This window comes from Lissotriton vulgaris, unplaced genomic scaffold (assembly GCF_964263255.1).
Source record: "Lissotriton vulgaris unplaced genomic scaffold, aLisVul1.2 SCAFFOLD_2396, whole genome shotgun sequence".
In the NCBI taxonomy this organism is placed as follows: domain Eukaryota; kingdom Metazoa; phylum Chordata; class Amphibia; order Caudata; family Salamandridae; genus Lissotriton; species Lissotriton vulgaris.
This window is the reverse complement of record NW_028249146.1, coordinates 118,966-142,950: the sequence shown is the minus strand read 5'-3', so window position 1 is coordinate 142,950 and position 23,985 is coordinate 118,966. Positions and strand designations below refer to the sequence as shown.

The following is a 23,985-nucleotide window of genomic DNA, read 5'->3' as shown; positions in this document are numbered from 1 at the left end:
ACTCGGGACCTGAGTTCTGTAGGGCCTTGAAAGTGACACACAGTGCTTTGAACCTGATTTTCTTCTCGATCGATAGACAATGCAGTGTGTTGAGGGCCTGTTTGGCTGATGAATATTTGAACAGAACAAAGAGCAGTCTAGCAGCGGAATTTGGATATCCTGTAATTTTGTTATTACTGATTTATTAGCTCCAACTAGTATTCCATTACAATAATCCAGTTTGGACAGCACTAAGGCTGCCACCACTGTTTTCTTTAATCCTGTTGGTATAAAGGGCAATATCTTCTTCAGGATTCTCAGGATGTAGTAGATGGAAGCAGTGAGTTTGTTTACGTGGTGTTGAAAGGAAAGGGTGGTGTCTATGATGATACGCACTTATTTCAAAATAAGAGCGGAATACTATACAAATTATACTTCACTGTTGGCAAATTTGTAATGTCTCTAGAAAACACAAGAAATTAAGTTAGCACATATAAGTGACTTTAGGAACTTCAGTTGAAAGAGTAACAACGTGAATATAGCGTAGCACTGGAAAACATATTTTGGGGGACCTGAGCCAGCCTATTCCTGAAAGTAGGAGTAGCTCTCTTCTGATGAGAACTTCTCTCATCTAAAGAGAGCTCATCCGAAGAGACTCAACACGACAAACTGTAGTGACAACTTGTTGTTCAACTGTTGTTAAGTCTACCTAGCTGACAGCAAGCCACTTCTATCATTGCTTGTGAGCGGGAAAGTGGATAGATGAAACCCATTGTGCATTCGCCTGCAAATGTGATTTCAGCTGAATTCCTGCCATCAGTTGATATTGAACTGACTTTATATTATTGATTGTAAAATTGGTTGTTTAAGAATGAGTCACTGTTTGGTCTCCCCCAGACCCCCCCATATCAGTGTAACTAGGTGTTAGTAGGGATCATATACACCCTCTGGAAGCGGGGTTACAAATCCTACCTATCCTTATAGGGAAACATCACAAATGAGAATCTGATCTGCTCAGTTATATGACATGCATACTCTTGTAGTAAAGGGATTATATATGCAAACCCACTCAGAGTGACCACCAGGCCTAAGGGGACAGTATTTACATAAAATGAGGGATCAAATGTCTTAAAATTGTGTGATCTGCATGAGAACATTTTGTAAAATTAAAAGAAAGATATACTAACTGTGAACATGTGCCTTTTAACTTTGGAAATAGAAACTTCTGCAAAAGAACTAGCTCTAAAGGAACAAAACCATGAAGTTGATTTTAATACTGGGATATAAAAAAATAAAGAAATTCCACCTTTTAAAATGCTCTGGGTTAAAGAATGCTTAGGTGTTATTTATGAAAAACTTACCAGAGCCATTATATTAGGGACCTTATCAAAATTGTGTTAGGAGAGGCTGAAATTGAGTCTCCCCAATTGTGAGCCCACAACACCAATAACCTGATTACTGGGTGGCCAGTGATTTGGGTTCAATAAGTTCATGCCAGCAGAAATCGCTCCATGGCCAGCATTCTGTGTTGGGTTGCCACAGTGTTGTTCATGTAGACAGTACATGCTACCTCAGCCTATGTGGACAGATCAGTGAGGAAAGGATGGGTTTGAACAGCTTGGGTGGTGGAATGCAAGGTGTTGCTTGGCAAGTAACTGCATTCGCTACCTCTATTCTTGGTCCTGAGATATCACAAGGCCAAGCCCTAGACGTCCCAATGTGTGTTTCAGGTCACGAAGTAAAGATGAAGTATAAATTCTGAATGTTGATAAGGGTGGAAGAAACTGCAACACCTCAGAGATTGGGAATATATCATTCCTAATAGGAATGTGCTGATTTAGGCCAATGGGGAAACAGCATTTACAAATCAGGTTGAGCTACATGTGCCGTTTCAACGCAAGTGGAACAACACTTGCCTGACTCATGCATATGTGTGGTCAAGGCAGTCAGCAGTCCAGAAGCAGATCGGATGGGCACAGAGAGGAACAGGAAGTATCGGGGGAAGTTGGACTGGAACGAGGCTTGGTCAGTGAGGCTGTGGCCAGGTTTTGGTGGGGGGGTAGCTTTTAGGACAGGAAGCTGGTTTTAGGTCTCAGGGTTGGAGGGGTCAGAGTAGTGTTTAGGGCTGGGGCAGGATGGATTGCAGGGCTGGGGTATCAGGTTTTGTGGTCAGTACGAGGGGACCTGGGTGGTGATCTTTTCCACGCATATCCCTTTACCAATCATCCCCATGCAATGAAATTCATTGTGAAGGCATGCTTGGTAAATGCATGCGTGGTAAAGATGTGGTTGTGGTTCAGTCCATGTTGTTTAGGCATGCGTGGTTAAGGCATGCATTGTTGTATCATACAACCAGATACAGTGCACCATGAATAAGTTGCCTAGGTAATTAAGAGGCCATACCCTGTAGTCAGTGGAGTGAAGGTAGCAGGCCAGAGTGTGAGTATTGACTGCCCTCTGAGTGACAGTAACCAATGTTGCATAGTGCTCTAAGTTGTTCACGTGCTAGTCACAGATACAACAGTTACAAAACAAAGGATCGCAGCTGTAAGGGCAATAATACACAGGGCTATCTCTCAGGTAGAAAATTCAAAGAAGGGGGTTCCATCGACCACTGCACATTAAAAGAATTACAGATAAGAGTGCCTAAGACAATCATCCGGCCATCACCAGTGACCTATGACAACGTAGGCACCTTCCTCAACCAGCGGACAAGACAGCGCCAACACAGTACGACAGAAACACGCTTTGCAAGCACTACGCCATAAGGTGAAAAATCTCTCTGCATAGACAAGACAGTAAATGTCTTTGAGGGAGATATAATCCAAATTAAACGGGAAGGCCATTACTGCTTTACACTCAACCTTATGAGGTTTTGTATTGAAGCGCTGAAACGTTTTAATGAGATCAGCCAGGAAATTAGTGCATGCACTGCAATTCCTGCTCAGGTAATTCCGTTGATTAAGACGTTGCGCACAGAGTGGCACACGTCAATGATAGGTAGCCTTGCAGAAATGAACTAATATTCTTTTTAACCTTGTGCAAGATGGCGGCGACCATTCCTTTAGGGTTGACAGCAGTGCTTTTTAAACAACAAAAAAAACGAGCAAAGAGAAAGATTATTATACCATTAGATTGATAGCTTTAAGTGACATGCATCCATATAAGGTCAAATCAAATGTATCGCCTTACTCAAAGAAAAAAGAAAAGGCCCAACGTTTTAATGAATAAAAGGACACATAAAAAGGCAGCTCCTGTCAAACACTGCGCTGATAATCAAAACGACGACATCATGACAGCTTCAACCGCCACTTCCCTAATCTGAATCTCTGATGCACATTACCCATTGCTTACGCATTCACACCAAAATGCTACACCAGCAATCAGCAGAGAAGGCCTTACTCCTTCCGACAACACGAAACAAAAAAAATGAAATACGACTTTCAATGGAAGATATCGTTACTTATAAAATGCAGTAAAATAACGTCATCAAAATACTGTACCAGATATTGTCCTATAATTGACGTAGGTGCAGTGTACCCTTGAAATCATATGTCCACCGAGCACCTACAAAATGTATCTCGTGAACCCATTGCTTGAAAAGTTGTGGATTTCAGTTGTATCATATTGTAATTGCATTTAGAAATCCGACTCAAATTAAAAAAAAAATCTAAATTCATTTATGTAGCACTCGCTACCTCTAATGAGGAGTTGAAGCACTCCAGTAGGGTACTGTGCAGAATTTTCCCAATTTCTCGGATGCGCCAATATGCATATATGAACCCCCCTAATGTTTGGCACTAAAATGTATAGATTAAATACTGAGAAGGTAAAGTTAACCTTTTTAAGCATTAATCATCTGACTTTTTGATGAGTCTTATAGGCCACTCAACAACAGCAGATGGGTGTAATGCAAGTCATCCCTTATTAAGTAGAAATACGTTCTAGGATATGAACAGTTGGCTCTCAGTGTTAATGTCATAAATCTTGAAGGAATATCTATATGTTGCACTGGAACATAAAAAAAGATTACGAAAATGTGAATAAAGAGCAAATAAAAAAAACATGTTTAAGCATTAAATTAATGACTTGGCACTAAAAGTATAAGACTACTGTATGAGTAACCATAAATCATCAGAGGCAACTGTTAATGCAAGTTAGCAGTTTAAATCAATTGGCACAGACAATATACGGACGCTATTAGGTGGCTGACCCCTACAACAAGTGCAAAGAACAATCTTTAGAAACAGCCTTAGACAAGACACATAGGAACCGAAGTTATTGAAAATGTTCTTAATAAGGGGGGAGATTATGTGTTTATAAACGAATACTAACATCATTAGGTAAATGTATATCCATTCGGTTAACAGAAAAACAATCCGCCCTACATTCCTAAGGCAAGTGTTTTCCTGTCTGGAGGGGAAGCCATTTTGACACCTACAGATGGTAACAGACAAGGCATTTTGACCAAACGTTTAAATATTGTCCGCATTTTTTTCGAACTTCAGCCTGGTTCAAAAATCACCTGTGCATGTGGTTCTGTTTTCTACATGGTACTAATAGAGCACAAAATGGTGGAGTCAACGCCAGGAGCCGTGCTATAAAAGCTACTGTGCTTCTCGGTGGTGCACTGGCTCACAGATGAAGCTAACACTTTCATACACAGATTTAAATCACCACAATCCACACTTAGGTAATTAAGATATGAGAATTTGTCGAGCATCAACACATTTTTGCAACAAAATACCAGCACTACCTTTTCAAGCAGGAATTTGTTTTTTTCTTCATGAAGGTTTGGACGTTCCTGCAACTGTGCATGTTGCGTCCTGTGCAGAAGCCTAACATCACTCTCACAACGAACTAGGCCTCGAGGAATCCTTTGGCTGCAGTCGACTCCTCGACTCAAGAAACAACGTCAAGGGTCAGAACACGAAAGAGAAGCAAGAGTCACGGGAAGCACGTGTTACCCCTCTGAACCCCTGTGGAGTAACAGGCGAATGCTGTTATTAGGGGCTCACCAGCCTCAATATTTCTCAGCCACTCACAACGTTATGTTCCTTCTTTGAGGCCGAGCTTGTTTTTATTTCAAAATGGATGCATCAAAAGCATCCTACCCCTGAAGGTCTACAAGGTCATTCTTTATTGAAGCCCATCTGCAGTCTACCTCTTGCTGAATAATTTCATTGCCCCCCTCTCCCCCTTTAATATTCGCTGCTTTCAAACTACGCGTTTTCTTTTACTACAGAATGCAATGTGCCATCCATTCTTTAGACGAGAAATTAACTAATGATGTTGAAGGACATTTTGATCAAGGCTCTCTCCTCCGCCCATATGGAAGGAATTTCTATTGCTCATCTTTGCAAACGTTATAGGTCGGTGCAAAAAGGAGGGAGAGGGGAAGGAAGGGGAATGGTGTTGAGAGGAGGGAGGGACGAATTAAGGAAGGGCGAGACAGAGATGCATGCAGAGAGACAGATCGAATAAGAAAGATTGAGAGATCATGGCGAAAATGAGTGTGTGATTGGGATTTATACAAAACTATACATCTCAATATCTATCTCTCTCTCTGTCTCTCTGTCTTTATATATATATATATATATATATATATATATATATATATATATATATACACACACACACACACACACACACATATATATATGTGTGTGTGTGTGTGTATACATACATATAGACGCACACACATAACTATATATATATATATATATACACACACGCACACACCGAACGGCAGAAGGACATTTTGAGATATCCAGAGCATACCACATGCTATGATCTGGGAGTTTCCCGCTATATTTGCACATTTTAATCCTGGCAAAGTATTAATTGAAAGGCACACCGTCTCATTCAAAGAGGTGCAGTTACGGATTGGCCTGATAAGCCCTTCACAGTCGATAACCACTTTGCGACAGTTCGTCGTGACCGAATCGGTAACAAAAGCACGAAGTGAGCAAAATGCAGGTAGACGCTTTAGCACATCTTGCAGCAAAATAACATAATGTATCACCGGCGCCCAAAATATTCTTGCTCACTGATAAACTCAAGTGCGGACCAATTTGCTGTGATTGTTTTGTCGATTGATTTTTGCCTCTGCTATCCATTTCATTTTATACAAAATGACTGCAATGACTGAATCTCTATGCGCCAGTAATCCATTTTAAACCCTAAACAGATTATGTGCTAGAGCTTCATTAGTTGAATTCGTTTGTGGCTGTGTATTATGAATGCGTTTCCCTTGGCCTTCTGATCACAGCGAATCACGACGGAGATTGTGGGCCACACGAATGACCCGCCCGCCCTGAGAGGGCAAGCAGCTCAGGACAGGCCACATGACCTCTGCCCTTTAGGAATACCTTATCCCTGAAAGCGTTTTGATGGAGAATGAAGAGAGGACGCCTCTCTTTTCCTTGAAACATTTTCCACGTTTGTTTTACTGACAAGAAATATTCTGTTATCAGCATTTTAGGCCATAGTGAAACATAAATAAACGCGGTCTTGTTCGTTTAGAGCCTTGTTAAGTGGTGAGCCTCAGCAGGTGCCTTTTAGCTGTTCAGTCATTTTTAGGAGTCGGATTCCTTCCGGTCCCAATTTTGGACTACCTTGCTGCATCAAATCACGAGGGCAGGCATGCACCATGTCTATCAAGATATCTGGAATCCTGCTCCCCCACTGCGCTGGGGCACTCAGTGCAATTTAGCACCAATGCAGGCACCCTTGCGCCATGGTGCAAGGGTGCCTGCGTTACAGGCAGTATCATTTTCGTGCAGGAAGGAGCACCTTCCTGCACAAAATCAATCCTTCAGGTGTTTTCACGTTATAAGTGTGTTGGAGAATGCAGCTCACATAAAAAGATGAAACAATGAGGAGGAATAAATATATTTCTACATGTTGTGCCTCTGTTGGGAAGGTGTACACATTTAACCCATTCCCAGGGTGACCCGTCTTGGTAAATCTGGGAATGCATGGGTGGATGCGCGGGAACACCCAAGCTCCACCCATGCAACGACTTCCAGGTGAAGAGTAACGCAAGGCAGCGACTCACGCTGCCTTATGTTACTCTGGATTTACCAGGCCACGCATGACCATGTACGCTGGCCTGGCGTGGCTTGGTAAAGCAGACTTAAGGATCATGTTACCCTTGCTCCATTTTGAGCGACTCAATGGCAACGCACTCCTATGTTAAGTATGGCCCTCAGGATCTAAGTGTGACCTTCACCATTTGTGCATTGTTGGCAAAGGGCTTCATTTAGTGTGCTCTGGACATCCACCTATTAACTCTGCCCACTGAAATTACCAATACTATGGGTATCAGTAACTTCGGAGCAAGAAATGAATGGGGTTTACAAGTGGGACCCTGAGGTACACTTTAGAAAGGACAAGCTTCAAAGAGAGTTAGTACTTCTGATCTCAATTGTCCTGGTTACACCTCATTTCACATCCAGTTTTTCACTCACAAATTGCAGCGAATTCCAGCAGCCGAAGCCTCCTGGTGAAGAACACCAGGCCCGGACTGGCCATAGCGGGCACCGGGCAATCCCCCGGTGCACCGCAAGGGTGGGGGTGGGTTTTGAGCCCCTGGGGGCCGATTTTGTTACAGGGCAGGCACGGCCCGTGCCGGGCGTTATATTGGGGCGGTGACGTCAGGCAGGGGAGGGTCAGGGAGGGGGGTTGTAAAATGCGGAATATGGACCATTAGAGGTAAGTACCGAAAGAAAAGAGAAAAAAAGAATTTTGTTGCCCACGCTGCATCGCCAACTGTGATGCAGCGTGGGCAACAAAATTAGTTTTATTTATTTTTTGCGGTACTTACCTCTAATGGTCCATATCCCGCATTTTACAACCCCCCCCCCGACCCTCCCCTGCCTGACGTCACCGCCCCAGTATAACGCCCAGCACGGGCCGTGCCTGTTACAGGGCCGTTTTTATAGCATAGCTGCAAAAAATCGGCCCTGCAACAAAATCGACCGAAAACCGGCCCTAGCAAAGCGCTCGGCGGCACCTCAAATCCCCCCCTAGTAGGGAGGGGGGCGGCCAAGTATTTTGCCAGGGACAGTTTTGGTTCCCAGTCCGGCCCTGAAGAACACCTGGTCCACATTGTTCTTGCCAACCTTGTAATTGATGTGGGGCCTCTGCTTCCTGTTACTGTTTTAAATGGAATTGAACAGGAAGTCGAAATTGAGGATCGTATGCACTGCGAAGCCAGTATATTACTTCTTGTCTAGCATACTGCTCGTTGAAAACCACTTACTTCAGTGCTCAATTTGACAACAATATCATCTGACATATTGAAGCCTGTTCGAGGAATATATTTTAGGTATACTCTCTCTCATTTCCGCCAAACGAATCCCAAAAAAGTTGGCTGTCCATAGCATTGTGGATTTACAAATGCTACAAGAATCATCGTGTGGCCAGCTGATCTGGCCCTAGTCGTAGCAAAATGAACAACTACTACTCAATGGAAATAAAGCTCTGCCACCTCTGTAGTGGCCATGACGCTGGACTTCCTTAAATTGAGCTGGAGCCAAGAACTCTGCCCTGCTTCAGGAGAAGGGCAGAGGCCTCTATAAGCAGCCGCGTCCCATGCAGGTAAGAGCGGTGAGGCCGGGTTGGGGGGGATTTCGATGACGAGGGGAAATTAATTATTCATTTAATTTTCCCTGGTCATCGTCCATCAAAATCCCCCCTCACCCAGCCCCATTGCCTCACTGCTCTAACCTGCACGGGCTGCGGCTGTCTATAAGAAACCCCTAGCAATACAATTCAGATATGCTCCTGGAACACCTGAAGAAGACAAAGTCTGAACACCCCCCAACATATTAGAATGCTCTGTATGACACTACAAATCCAAAGCACTACATGACAAGTATGCTCTAAGATTCCAACAGTTCCCCTTACCTGCAGGTCAATGAGCCACTCAATCAATCATAGTTACCCATCTCTAGGCCTCCATTTACCCCTAGAATCAAGCAAGGAAGGGAACATGCCCTGTAATTTTAGAAAAGTGGCCTGCAAGAGGTCCAAAAGACTAAATGGCACTCTGAACCCACCTTGTTCCACCTTAGGAACCTACAAAACCACCTGGGACTCTATGTCATCTGTCCCCTATCCATCTTATGCATCTGTGGCAATTGTGTGAAGTGTTGCACGAAGTGTGAATGATTGTGTTTGTGTGTTGGTGGTATGTGTCGTGGGAGCATGGGCTATGAATAGGAATTAACCCCCTTATCTAACTTATTATCATTGTATATTTATAATTGTCCTCTTTGAACATGTCTGTCCATACTACTAAAATACAAAATAAAAATGAAAAAAATGAATTATAATAATCAATAATAAATAGGTTTTGATAATACACATGTGTTGATTCATTTGTGAGATATCCACTTAGGGTTCAGAGTGCCATTTAGTCTTTTGGACCTCTTGCAGGCCACTTTTCTAAAATTACAGGGCAGGTTCCATTCCTTGCTTGATTCTTGTTCTTTCCCCGTCTACCTGCTCTATATTGATGTGGGGTCCCCCGTTTCTTTGAAACTCCATTTACCCCTAAGCACATCCACTCTAGGGCCACGAAGGACCCATAACTCTCCGCCTCCACCTGTCTCATATCCTTCAAGCCCTTGGTTGATATCCAAGTTTTATATAATAATTTAACAAAAATGTTGATGTTCCCCCTCACCCTCATGTTTGTGAGTTACTGCAGCATTTGACTTAAAGTATCTACTATGTAGAAATATAGGGGAACTCTGTAACAATCATTGACACCATCCACTATATCTGTTAACAGGGATTTGCATGCTAGTAGCCAATGGAACCTATCCGTCAAACTGTAAGGTTTAAAATAACGAAATACAGACAAAGATGTGAATAAAAAATCAATTGACATTCAAAGGCCCTAAAATGGCCACATAACAAGTTTACAGGACAAATGTCTTTTAAAAACTGTCCGCCACATTTACCCATGCTGTGGGGTTAGGGGGCGGAGTTAACAACGGATCATTACTTGTGATGGAGCAAGGATTTGCACGTGAAGCGCCTTGTCCCGTGCAAGAACCTCGCCAAATTGTATAATATTACTAAAATCATTGTTGTCGTTTATTACACGTTTTTTCCAAACACGCGGGTGTCCCCGGATGCTTGCCTGTATGTCTTTTTCATATTAACGAAGCTTGCACTAAGGAAAATGGCTGCTTTGCTGAAATTCAGTCTGCGCATGCGTCGGTCATACCCATGTGATATGACGCACTCGCATTCTGGAGGGAGTTCTGGGCACATGCGCACTATTACTAAAATGGCCGCTTGACTCTCACCACGCTCTCTGCTATTGCTGCTGCTTTAGCCTATCTATCTTTTCGCACTAAACCTTAATGCTAGAATCATTATAAAGTAAGGGTTGGATAAGATTTTTTATGGTATACAGTGTGATCATTCTGGATGTGATATTAATTTGTTTTCGCTTACTTTTCATGTACCGCGTCTTTTGGGGCTGGGAGTTCTTAAGCTACACCATATTTGAAGCGCCTCTGGGTTTTGCCATGTGACCTGGGAGAAACTCGACTGCGCAGAAGCTGAACCAAGCCAGCTGGCTCCTGAAGCAAAATGCGCCTGAGAACCCAGCACACAATGTGGACAATCACCTTGAATTTAACAGACTTTGTTGCAACCGTCTTATGCGCTCATATTTTCTGTTGTACTCTATGGATGGGAACGTGAACCCGGGGGGCGGGTATGCAAAGCTGAATATTAAATCTGGGAAAGCTGAATTTTAGGAGGTGGTAATGATCGCACCACCTCTCCTGACCAATCAAAATATGGGAAACTGTCACTTGCAACATTAGTGGGTGGTCTGAGGGACCCCAAATTGGTATAACTACTCTAGTTTGGCTTATGGAAATTGTCCGACTTGTCCGAGTAGCAGACCTGTCACTGACCCTACGATCTCAATAGGTGTTCAATCTAAAAGTGCTGCGGAGCACTTTGTCCATACTTTCCACAAGCTCCTAAGGGGTGGAAATTCCTAAAGTGCTGGCGAAGCACTTTGCTGGGAGATTCGAAAATCCAATCGGGGTTTCTGGCGGATTACTTGCAGAAAGGGGTAACGCAGGCGTTGCTGTCCGGAGCTGTGGGTGTTGGTCGTTTCCCTGGGAGGCCCAGTCCTTTGACCCGAACCTGAGGGGTATCCTGTCCTGATCTGTCCGTGGGTTGTACCTGTTCGCATTCTGGTGTGCCTTTTCTGAGGGTCCTTGTCCCCATCTTCTCAACTGACCCGTGGCCAGGGTTGGTCTCAAATCTGAATTAGGTAAATATTGTCTGTGGGTTTGCGTATTCTTTGTATCTTGTTTTCTCTCTCTCTCTCTCTCGCTTTTTCGTATAATCTATAAAAGCATTCAACCTGTGATATTGCTCTATTGCCGTTGAAACATCCAGTATATGCGTCTGATTTAGTTGGGTTCCTTCTCTCCCCCCCCTCCTTTAGGAGCTCATTGACTTTGTCATAAATAATAGCTTGTTCCCATTTTTCCCTTTCCTTTAGTGGTTTGCAGTGAACTTAGTAAGAATAGTCTTAAGTGATAAGGATAAGTACATGTTTTAGGTCCCTCCACAACTCTTGTCTTAGTATAAAATTGCAGTGATTAGTTCTATGCCAAACCCCACCTCTAGTTTTCCCATATATCTTAATGGTCGTGATTTTCTTCGTGCAAAGTTACCTATTGGTGTTGATATTAATGTTTGACATAGTGTTCTGCATATCGCTTATTGTCTTGGCCTCTTCTTTTTGAATTTTCATATAAAGTGTTAAACTTCATCAGGTGTCTGTGGTCATTTTACAGAAAAGTGGATAAAATATATGGACACAAAGAAATGTTTTAAGGTCCTGTCTACTATTTTCCCTTTTAGCTCTAGGTCCATCGTAAGTTTGTGCCTGCGGTAAGTCAGGTGCATGGTAAGCAGAGGTAATCCTGAAACCATTGATTACTCATAGTAGCGTGCTAGGATCTCACCCGGTTCACGAGAATCACTGATTGAAATCAAATGCACGCCGGGGCCCAGTGCGTGTAAGAAATTGGTGACCCGGGTGAACTGCGCGCTCTATCACTTGGACTTTGTGTGCCAACTAAAAAATGAGGAATTACAAGGGGAATCGATATTTCAGGGTCTTATTCCACCAGGACTTCCTTATTTCCCCTCAGAGTTTCACCGATGGTTGTTGGATGCTATGAACAGAGAAAATCTCGAGGTGAAACAAAATGAATTTGCTGTGCTTCCGCAGACCTTGCAATTACGACTTAGCAAGTAATTCCTGCTACTGGTCTTCCAAAGATTTAGAGGAAAATATTTAATAAGGTTCTTAATTTGAATTTCCAAGGGGGGGTAAATCTAAGCAAAAAATTGTCATGGTTTCTTGGTTTCAAAGCTTGAGCGTCCCCCCTACACATGGAATAAGGTTGCCGGTTTACCATTCTCTTTTATAATGTGTATAATGTCTTGGATTATGTATTTTATAATATTTAATGGCTTGTGCATGTACAATATTTTTTCAGTGGTGCGAATTGCCATAATGTAATTATATTTTGAATCTCAATAAAAATGTTTTAAAAAATAAGGTCGCCTGTACAACTGTAAGGTAAAGGAGCCATGCATGATATACCAGGAAACAGAGAGCCCTGAATTTCAATAGGTGAAAGGAGCAGAGAGAAGTGCTGATATAAAAGTGCTGAAGGAGCAAGGAATAGGTGGGGGTATGCTACATAAAAAGTGCATAATATAGTAAAATAAAATGTATATGGGGTAGGCGGGCAATGCACCGTTGCAGGGTATAGCACAGACCTAGCACTGCTAGGAGAAGGTGTTGGGTATAAGTGCTCAAAGAGTACAGAGCCATAATCTGCCATGGGGCCTGAAGCTATGCACTGCATAAGGGGGATGCTCCATGCAGTGCTAAAGGGAGTCACAGGCCTGGGTGCAGCTATATTGGTCCAGAGCCACGCACTGCTAAAGGGAAACTGCACAGATCATGCAGTGAATTGTGGGAACATGGAGCCGTGCAGGCCTCAAAGGGTTACAGAATCATGATCTGGAGCAGAGGAGGGGAGCAGTGCCAGGCTTTGCTACCCGGAAAAGTCAAAGGGCAATTCATAGATAAAAGCCAATCACAGCCCAGGACTGATGCAAGGGTGGGGAACCATGCACTATTTTCAGAGGATGGCGCAGGAGCCGTGAAGCACTGTACACTACAAAGAAGAGTACGCTGCGAGAGATACCCATCACAACGTACTGCTACACGGAGGGTACAAATGATATCTTCTGCTACAGGCAGAGATCACACAACCGTGCACCGGGTCACACGCCACGCACACAAGTAAAAGAAAAGGGCGCCAAGGCTCTGACAGACCCATGATCAATATGTGGGGCACAGGGGCCACGGAATAATGTGCTGGGGCATGCAGAAGGGTTAAAGTTATAGTTACAAAGAGAAGGCACAGGGGCATACATTGGTAGCAACAACAAAACACACACAACAGTACAGTCCATTGTTACAGGTTGCACACAGCCTTCGAGCTCCGAGAGGGCACAGAGCCATGCCTGTAAATGGAGATGGTTTAGAGGCGGGTACTGCTCCAAGGGAGTGTGTGTGTGTGGGGGGTGGGGGCATTGGGGGGGGGGATGCCCTTCTAGAATAGGCAGTGCCATGCATTGCACAGGAGGCAGGAACGAAGGCAACGTGAAAGTGACTGCCAAGGGCCGTGCACCTCTGCAAGAGGCACAGAGCTGTCAAATGTACAGGGACATGCCGCTATGCAATGCAGCAGCACGGCGGCGCAACAGCAAGCACTACTGTGGAACCAGAGGAGAAACCCATTCACTGCTGAGCAAGGGAAAAGGGTCAGTCACTACTACGAGGGGCTGAGAAACCCCTCACCGCTGCATGGAGGCACAGAGGCGTGCGCTGTTGAAGGCAATGGGCACCCAGCCAAGTGTTACTAAATGAGCCCAAAATCACACGGAGCAACGAGTTGAGGTCACATGGCAAAATGTGTGGGGGTGTTAGATCTACTCATCGTCAATATAGAGGCGCACTGAGAGAGTGGCGTGCGGAACAGCAAGGGCCCTAGTGTCAGAATGAGGCTGTGCTGTAAGATAAATGTGAAGAAAGGAGGGGGGGGGGGGGGCTTAATTTAAAGAAACTGAGACATTAAGAGCCAGGCACACAATTAAAGGACGTCGGGTATCAGGACAGATGTGCACTGAAAGGGCAGTGCGAGGAAAGGGTCTGGTGCTTTCTGCGAGGAAGGATGGGTCCTGGGAAGGAGGTGTGAGGAACAGCTGGGAGGTGTGAGGAGCAGCTGGGACCCACGTTTCAGGGAAGAGGTGCTCTTGGAAACCAACGGAAGGAATATCAGGGGTATCTAAAATTAGCATAAAGACCCCCTATTGGCACAGCAAGAAAAGAATCAGGGGCACCTTCTGTAATGAAAGAGGAACACTGGGAGAGCGGTGGGGAGAGCGGTGTGAAGAAAAAAAGGGTTACCCGATGCAGGACATATACACACATTGAACACATGTGTAATATTCATCAAGGGAACACAGGTGCAGAATGAGGTGCACTAGTAGACCAGCGTGTGTGATTCATAAATGATAAAGTACTTTTACTCCTGGAAATGTGCCCTTTTTATCACTTCGGCTCGTTCAAAACAATATCCCATTTAAATTAAGCTTCATTAGTCATTCACTTATGTAGGATTATTTGCATGCCACCCTTTTACCACTGTTTCTCTAAAATGTGTTCATCCGAGGAAACGCTGGGCCCCAAAAGTCATTATAACGCATTCATATTGTTCGACATCCATCCTTTATAGCTGATTCTCTCAAATTGATATATACGGCACCGTAGCAAACATCGACGCGGGTCAGCCCAGAAAACAATGGGCTTTAAAAAACATATTTTACTTCATTTTTATTTTTCCATATTAAACATTGTTTTTTTGTAAATCGTGCTGACTAAAAACCTCTCCGAAAAATTGAGTAACCTCATACCTCGTAAATCTCTCTCCCTCTATTGCGCCATCCACTACTTTAGAAAAACTCGCCTTCTCTCACTGCCCCTAAACAATGGTGACTCTTGTAAGTAGCTTCTTCCTGTCACTCGCCAGCAGCCAAATCATATTCAGAGGTCAGCTGCGGGGCACTCTCATTGTGCCAAGTCCTTCCCTGTGGCGCGGCTCCAGGCCACAGCCATACTCAAAATCCTGCTTAACATCCTGGCTGCTGTAGCGGTGCCACGCATTGTGAATTCTCTGGAAAATACATTGGTTGGTGGAACTCGGTGCTGATGCCAAGCAGACATCTTGTCCTGACAGACCAGATTATTTCACTACAGCAGTTTGAAGTGCGCTTTGCTCTGAGACTTTAAGGCGCTACTGTCATCAACAGCTGAGGTTAGCAAATCCCCCTTCGTCATACACAGGGGCAATGAGTGGGCTTCAGAGAGAAGTTTGATTAGCCACAGAGAAGCAAGTTGAGAAATGACCCAGTCAGGGCTCATCAGCCCCAAAGGAAGCAAATTGACAAGAAACCTCACAAAAACGCAGTCGTTTCCTGCGCAACGAATTCCTGTCATCTATCTCCTCGGTAACGTTTGATTGCAGAAACCCTAAATAAAACCATTCATGGTGAGGTATTGCCTCTCTCAAACGTGCCTTGAGCCAAGCATACAATTAGAGTGCGTGTGTCCTCCTCTGAGCGAGAAAATATTCTAATTCTTAAATGTGACCTCTGGCTGCGACAGCCACCCTCAGCTTGGGAAGGAGACCGCTCCCTGCTGACCCGCGCTTCTCTGACGGCCTGTCAGCCAAATTAGGTCTGTCTGTCAAGGGGGTCGTCCTGGCTGGCCTGCACGCCATTGTTTTGCATGCAGGCAGTCGTAGAGCTACCATGCCACGGGGCCCCCGAGGGGACAGTTTTGTTTATAATTAAACTAAATTGTTCAAGCAATTGACCGCGCAGTAAAGGAATTGTTGCGTAAAAAGCGCGCACACCACCACCTTGTGGATTCTTCCAGGAAGGGCAGCACAGCATTTTTTTTTTACATGCAAGTGTCGTTTTGCGGTTTCTTCACATGTTAAGTGTCTGACGCATGGGTAGCTAGGAGACTTCACAAGTAGAGCAGCGCGCCCTTCAACTAAATGCAAAGCATAAACGTGCGTTGTGGCTTGTTTTTGCCTCGTTCAAAAAAGAAGTGGTCCACTGCTAAAACTAAATAACGACGAGACAGCCTTTGTGTTTTTAGATTATTGCAGAGAACGATTCACTCATCTCTGACACAATTACTAACCCATTTGAAGTATGTGTATAGCACCCGCTACAAGTATTTTTAGCCACCCCCCTGAAGTACAATTTATTACCGTACCTCTGCATTGTGATTTTTAGAGAACCAAACCTGGGAGTCATAGACTATCTACAATCGAAAGATAGGGAGTTAATTACGATTTTGATATTCCCCAAAAATAAATCTTACTATGTAAGAAAGAGGGGAAAGCTACGAGAGATCTCTCGCCCGCAGGGTGACGGTCTTCGAGAAAATGAGGTCTGACTAAACGACGGCAACAGGCGAGGTTCCATCTTGCTCCTCTTTTTATCTGTGGCATAATTCAGGCTTTGCTTGGAGAGGGCATCCTGAATGCGGCACCTGTGATTCAAATCTAAGGCGACTATCAGAGAGCTGACTGAACTCCACGATCTGGTCTGTGCGCGGGATTTACAGAGGCAGTTTAAGGTTTTTAAGGTAAACACGACTGTGAGCCTCCTCAACCCGCACACCTAAATACACCAATGAAACACCTCAGCTCCACCACCCCGCCCCCGCAGCCTCACGCTGCAGTCTCCTGGAAGGTACAGTAGCGGACCTACCAGCTCACAAGTAATGGACCAAACCAAAGCATCCTTTCTTCAGGCCCCTTCCTAACGCCCCCCCCCCCCCGAATACCCCCCCCCCCCCCACACACACACACACACTCCACCCCACGCATTCTAGTTTCAGAAGCCCCGCTCGCTGTGCCTGGGGCTAAAGCGATCAGCAGCCGCAGCTCAGACAAGGCGGACACGATCATCAGGTTGTGAGAACATTACAAATCGCAGCAGTCACCCCAAACCCCCCCAACCCCCCCCCCCCCCCCTACCAACCCCCAGGAGGCGGCAGGGAATGAGAAATGTCGCGCGCCGCGGTGCAAGGCGTAAGTGGTGGGATTCGCTAACCTGAAAGTTTATGATGCCCGGTCTGATGGGAGGGGGCGTGATGAATCATTCTGCAGGGGACGCCTGTTCGCGCGACACGTCCAGGGCACGCTTTGCTACAAAGTGCGTCTCCACTCCCGAGCCCCGAGGAGGGAGAGGGGGACGCTATGGGGGCACAAAAACACCTAATGGGGAGGCGCTGAGTTTGGGCTGGTGGGATATACACGCAATAAGGCGAAGGAAATGCAAAAAACTTGGGGGGGGGGGGGTGGGCACAATGCAGCTGATAAGGAAGTCGAGGGTGCGAATTTGGGGTTTAATCCTCTTGCAAAAAAACAGAATACAAGGACATTTATAAGATTCGGTGAAATCACGCCAGCAAAGCAGCTCAAAGAAAGACAGGGTATAGTCGGCTCTTTTTTATGCGCTTTCGGGTCGCCATGTGCAGAAGAAATGCACGACACGGACCCCAGCGAGGAAAGAGGGACAGCAACATTACACACAGCAGAGGACATTAGTATGCATACCATTCGGTGGGGGTTATGACAGTGGAACACCCTCCCCGCGTTTTGGGAACACGGCGGTTTTGCATTTTCCTCACTGCGAGTGGGCGCTTCTTTCACTCCCAGTCCCTTTGCAGAAACAATCCAAGCAAATGGCTCTGCGTACAGTGTGCCCCGCAACACCAAACCAGAAATTTCACACAAAACAGACCAGCAGCTCGAGCGTCGGCCACGAACATAGAATGAAATGTTTGTTTTCAGTCCATTGGCAGCCAGAAGGTTCTTTCCCCCTCAAGTCCTGTCCGTAAAAATCCAGTCATCGAATCCACGATTTTTTTTAATCGCTACGTTTGGAAGTCGGTGATTTTAGCCTCGGTGTGAAGCGGATCTCGCCAAAGGGGTTGAAATGCCGGTTAGTTGGGAGGTGAGGGGTTGTTGCTTATCCGGAGAAAATGAAGCTGCAGGCAGTTTCCAGACATCTCTGCGCACCTCTGAACACTGCAGACAGTTGCTGGAGTACCACCCCCCTCCCTGCCTTCAGCCCCGTGAGCGAGGACCCCCGAGTTTTGCTCTTTTCTCTCTGTTCTGCAGTTTTTCCTCTCCCCACTTTTCGGTTTATTTGTCCGACAGGCAGAGCTGCTGCTTCGTAAACACCCCGCACATTATCAGATCCTTCGCCAAAAGCCGTTCCCGGCGAAATGCCTTCAAAAATAAAACTCCAGCAGGGGTAGACGCACGTAAGGTTGGAACTGAAAGCTTGTTTTCGCAGGGAAATGCAAGTGTCGCCTGAAACGAACGGGAGGGAGGCACGGGTGAAAAAGACTGCAGCAAAACCGGGCTTTCTGACACACACACTGTGCTGACACCAATGTCACCCCCGACCCCGATAAATGTCGGATCTTCACTTACCGTGGAAATCGGGCAGCTGTGCAGGTGCAGGGGGAGTTCTTTTAACACAGCCGAACGCTACCAGGGAATCCTTTAACAAACCCACACCAACTCAATCCAAGCTCCTCTCCTCCGTGGTTGGAACCAAACCGATTTCTCATCCATAAGGAAAGCAGTGACCACAACACGCCTTGCGTCCTCGCCTGTAAATCAGCCCTACTGTACGTTCATTCAGCAGGAAAATTTATTGCAAGCGGCACAGGAGGTAAAAGCGGGTCTGTGAGTAAAGAGACCTGATTGCCTATGCAGAGAGACAAAGACAGGGAGAGAGACAGATCTGCAAGAAAAAAAAGAGATTGAGGAGGGAGAGAGGTACAGGCTGTACCATTCTCACTCCTCCTGCGATTGGACCAAACTGAATGAAATTACAAAGCCGGCAGCCAATAGATCTCAGCATTCTCGCCCATCACCACAGAAAGCACAGCTCCATCTACAACCTGCTGCAAAAAACATCTAATCCTAGGGCAAAGGAGCTGTAACAGCATAATCAAGGGGGCTTGTGTGGCTGAACAGGTGGGTATGTTGCACAATGTATGGAGGCCTGGACGAACGCACAGAGAACTACCTAGAATCGCTAATGGCATTCATCTTCTGATGCAATGCAGCAGATCTGTTTTCCCTGATATGTGCATATGCAGCAGTGTGAGCACAAACGTCTTGCAAATATTTTGGGGGATGAAAATAAAAATCCAGTTGATTTGCATACAACTAGATCGTAATTATATATATATATATATATATATATTCACAGAAAAAACCATAGGTTATAGACCATATATAGTTAGGAATTTGCATTTACAAAACCTTGAAAATTCAGTGAAAAAACCATAGGTTATAGACCATATATAGTTAGGGATTTGCATTTACAAAACCTTATTTTACTCGCATAAAACCATTGAAATTCCATATATAGTTAGTTGCGCTAACTATATATCGCGCACCCGCAATCCACTGCTGATGATGTCACATATTACATCATTCATGACATGGTCAGTGACATCACTGATGACATCACTGATGACATCTCAAATGACATCTCAAATGACATCACTGATGAAATCACTGATGACATCTCATTTGACATGACTGATCACATCACTGATGACATCATTCATATGATAATACGATGAACCTCTTCAGACTCTAATATAACCTTAGATACACTCAGTGTAAACAGACACTTACAGACTGTCACTCATTCATGGAGTTACTCACACACCTAGTCAGTCATGCAAAGAATCAATCACACCTCCATTTCCTCAACTATACATTTATACACACCTTACTTATTCAAACATATTCGAACACATATTTACTCTCTTATACAATCACTGATACAAGTTCTCAATGATCCATACAGCCACTCACACATTCACTGGCTCTTATGCACAGTAATTTATATATGTCAACTCTCACATGTACTGTGTTTACATATGTACTTACTTTGACATGTAGCACTGAGATATCCATTCACTCACCAATACACTCATGCACACAGTCAACCGCCCATACAGCTGTTTCCACATGCACTCTTGAGCCCATACATCTAGTGAATCAACTGCTCACACATCTATGCACAGAGTCATACACCTCCCAGCCACCCACACACACACTCAGTCTCCCATACAAATACTTGGGCAACCAATCAATAACCCATATAGTTACTCATATAGCTACTGATCAACACATGCAGCAGTTTACAGAACAACAGACATAATAATGCACAAATTAAGACAGTTTAGTCACTAACCCATGCACTCAGTGAGACATATTTAATCACTCACTCATACAGTCAGTCATGCACCTACTAAATCCTTCATCCAGACACTTATACATCCACTCATTCTTCAATATGTAAGACATATTTACACTTTACAGAAAAATACAGTCACTGGATGTTGTCATCAGTGATGTCATCAGTGATGTCACTGACCATGTCATGAATGATGTAATATGTGACATCATCAGCAGTGGATTGCGGGTGCGCGATATATAGTTAGCGCAACTAACTATATATGGAATTTCAATGGTTTTATGCGAGTAAAATAAGGTTTTGTAAATGCAAATCCCTAACTATATATGGTCTATAACCTATGGTTTTTTCACTGAATTTTCAAGGTTTTGTAAATGCAAATTCCTAACTATATATGGTCTATAACCTATGGTTTTTTCTGTGAATTTCATTGGTTTTTTAAAAGCTAACATCTGTAACTGTAAAATGTATTCTTCTTTAAATCTTAAAATATATTTTAGATGTTTATTAATAATTTTTTTTTAAATATTTTTTTTCCTTCGCTTCTAGTTCGCGAACCGGGAAGCTTTCCGTTAGCTCATCTTGATGCCGCGACCTAGTCCGCGAACCGGTCAACGTTACGTTAGCGGAACTGTGACGCGTCGCGGAAGCGCGACGTATCACGTTGTCGCGTAATGCGTCTAATGACGCGCTGCGTTAGCGCTCCCGGAAGTGCTCCGGACCGCGAACCGGAAGCGATCCGAGACGCGGCGCGCACCGCGTAACGTAAGCGGAACAGGTCATGTGACTTGTTTATCAAACTTTTCATTGGTTCATTTCACTTTTGGTTTCCAAATGATGTATGACTAGGTCATGTGACCTAAAAATAACACTTTTCATTGGTTCAGAACTTTTGCTTTTCCCAAATCATGTAAACCCCTCCTTATTTCCTCACTCTGACTTTCATCTTGGTGAGAGAAAGACCATTTACCTATAATTGAGCAATGGCTTCTGTACTTGCTGCAGCTGGTGGACCCCCACCACCACCTCAACCTCCTCATAAGAAGAGAGGACCACCAAGTCAATTTACCTCCAACAGAGAGCAGGAAGAGGAGGAAGAAGAAGAAGAGGATCCAGATCAACAACAATTTATCCCAGAGTTGCCCCGTGTTTCAAAGAGAAAAACTAGTTTCATCTGGCAGTTTTTTTCCATCCCTCCAGGGGAGAAGAAGGTGAATGCGAAATATGCCACCTGCCTCATCTGTGATTACAGATTGTCAAGAGGCACAGAGAAGAAATATAGTATGGGCAACTATACTATGCATCGACATATGACCAGGTGGCATCCCTTGAACTACAGCCGGGCTGAGTTAAGGGACCTACAAGACAATCCCCCGACAACTCCTGTGGCCAGATCTACCTCATCAATGTCTTTGTCAGGAAGAGAGGCACAGGAAACTGTGCCAAATATTCAACCAAATTTCCAACATATGAGGTTTACTTGTATATATTGCGGTGCTATGTTGTCGTATGGGAACATGAGCATCAACTTGATTAATATGGTGTTCGAAAACCATAAGTGCCCTAATGCACCCAAGAAGTAATTTTTTTTTTGCTCCTGTTGAGCCGTTTTCAATGCCTGTTTTTTTGTTGTTTCCCCTCCATAAAAAACACAAAAAAAACATAAAACTGTTCTAAAAATACAAAAAAATCAAAAAATGTTCAGAAAAAAAAAAAAATATATATAAAACAACAAAAACAAAAAAAAAAGTTCTTTTCAGAATTACCTCCCCTTTCAAATAAAATTGCTAGAATGTTTATCACTCTGGCAAGCTCTATTTCTTTTGGTTCGCTTCAAGTTCGCTGACCGGTTCGCGAACTTTAAGCGAACTAAAAAAATAATTTTTTAAAAAAAAGAAGAGTTAGTATAAGGGAAGTAAACAGAGAATAATGTAAAAAGAAAGACAGCTATAGAGAGTAAATGAGAGATAGTGTCAGTGACATCATCAGCAGTGCATTGCGGGTAAAAAGAGTTGAAAACATTTACCTTATAATTCTTGTTACCTTTTTAAAATATTTTTTCATACTTTCAATCTGTGAAACAGAGAACAAACATTTCCAAAAATATTAAAACATGTACTTAAAAATTAGAAAAGACAAGGGAAAAGGTTCAAGAACAAACAGTTTTTCAACAACTTTGACATTTACAGAAGTCTCTGCTTCTCTACGTCCCCTACACAATCCTAAATATATATATTTTACAAAAAACTGTATCTTGATGTTGAATAACTGAGGCCTATTTTGGAACATGGTGCTTTTTTTGCACTGCTAATGGCTCACAATAGTGATGCAAATGCAGCGCAAAAAAGATGTAAAGCCATCATAAAATTGTGTCTAACATTTTAAATGATTGTTTTAGGATGCAAATAAGATGTGTACTTTCAAGAGCTTTCTTTGAGGTGAGGCCTATTTCTTTTTTTTTTTTAAAAAAACAGTACCCAGAAGTACAGCACTGTAAGCATTAAAATTGACACTTACAGAAAACTCAGCTTCTCCATATCTACCTCACATTTCTAAATGTATATCATAAGTACAAAAAGCATAACATTAATTATACATGTTAAATGGTTTATTTTTGCTGTTCTCAGAATGTATCAAATTTCACTTAAATCAGTGACTTGAAGATATTCATCATGTAACAGCGGGGAAAAAAAAACACAATCAAAATGACTGTGTTTAAAAAACCCATACAACCTAAGAAATCTGATTTCAAAACTCCTTAAAATTAACTTACTTTCAATGACGTCGAAGGATCTCCTATGAACAGCATCCACTCTGTTGTGCTATAAATATTTTCAGCCCGCCACTTTCTGAAAGAAAACCTCCATCGATACGAAAAATATGTTACATAGAAAAAAAGACTTCTCTCATTCTATCACATGTTTCCACTAGGCCAAATCATGTTGCCGCGATTCGCAAGTCTTGTAATTCTTCCAATCAAATCCCGATATTTTCTATTTTCGCAACTTGCAAAAAGAAAACATTTGAGATTATTTTCACAATCCTGGACTACTAATATCTTACTCTTCTTTGTCACTCATGTTCTCCTTTTCCTAAGACACTGATACTGCTTACTATGAAGCAGACTTACTTGCATCAGGTTTATATAGTCGGATTTTACAAAATAACATTATAATTAAAAGTTTTGGACCAATAATCTAGACAGCATTGCAGACTTACATTCCCTCAACTTGATGAACCTTTTCCAATTCTTCACAGGAAATCTCGAGATTCTTTCTTTAAAATTTTGGTTTTAAAAACACCAGGTAAGAATTTTTAAGGTCAAACGGCAATTTTTTTTTTAAACTTACAACGGAATCATTGCAGAATGACCAGCCGTTTCGAGACTTTAAATAAGCTGTATAATGTCCTGAAGTTGTTGAAGGACCATCGTGATAGATAATTGCTACAGTTACAAAAGTCCTTCCTGATATTGAAAGCTGAGAAGCCACAAAATTTTTTATTAAAGTTGACAATTTTGATCCATCAGGCCTACATCGTTGCATCATTAAAATG

General features: G+C 43.5%; 1 long non-coding RNA gene across 1 annotated transcript in view; it reads right to left on the bottom strand.

The window, feature by feature from the left end:
* LOC147663689 (uncharacterized) overlaps positions 1-19,074 on the bottom strand; it is a 253,967-nt gene extending 234,893 nt beyond the window's left edge. The window contains exon 1 of the long non-coding RNA XR_015305255.1: positions 18,639-19,074. This is a non-coding gene — a long non-coding RNA (uncharacterized LOC147663689). The remainder of the gene's footprint in view (positions 1-18,638) is intronic.
* Between the last annotated feature and the right edge of the window lie 4,911 nt (positions 19,075-23,985).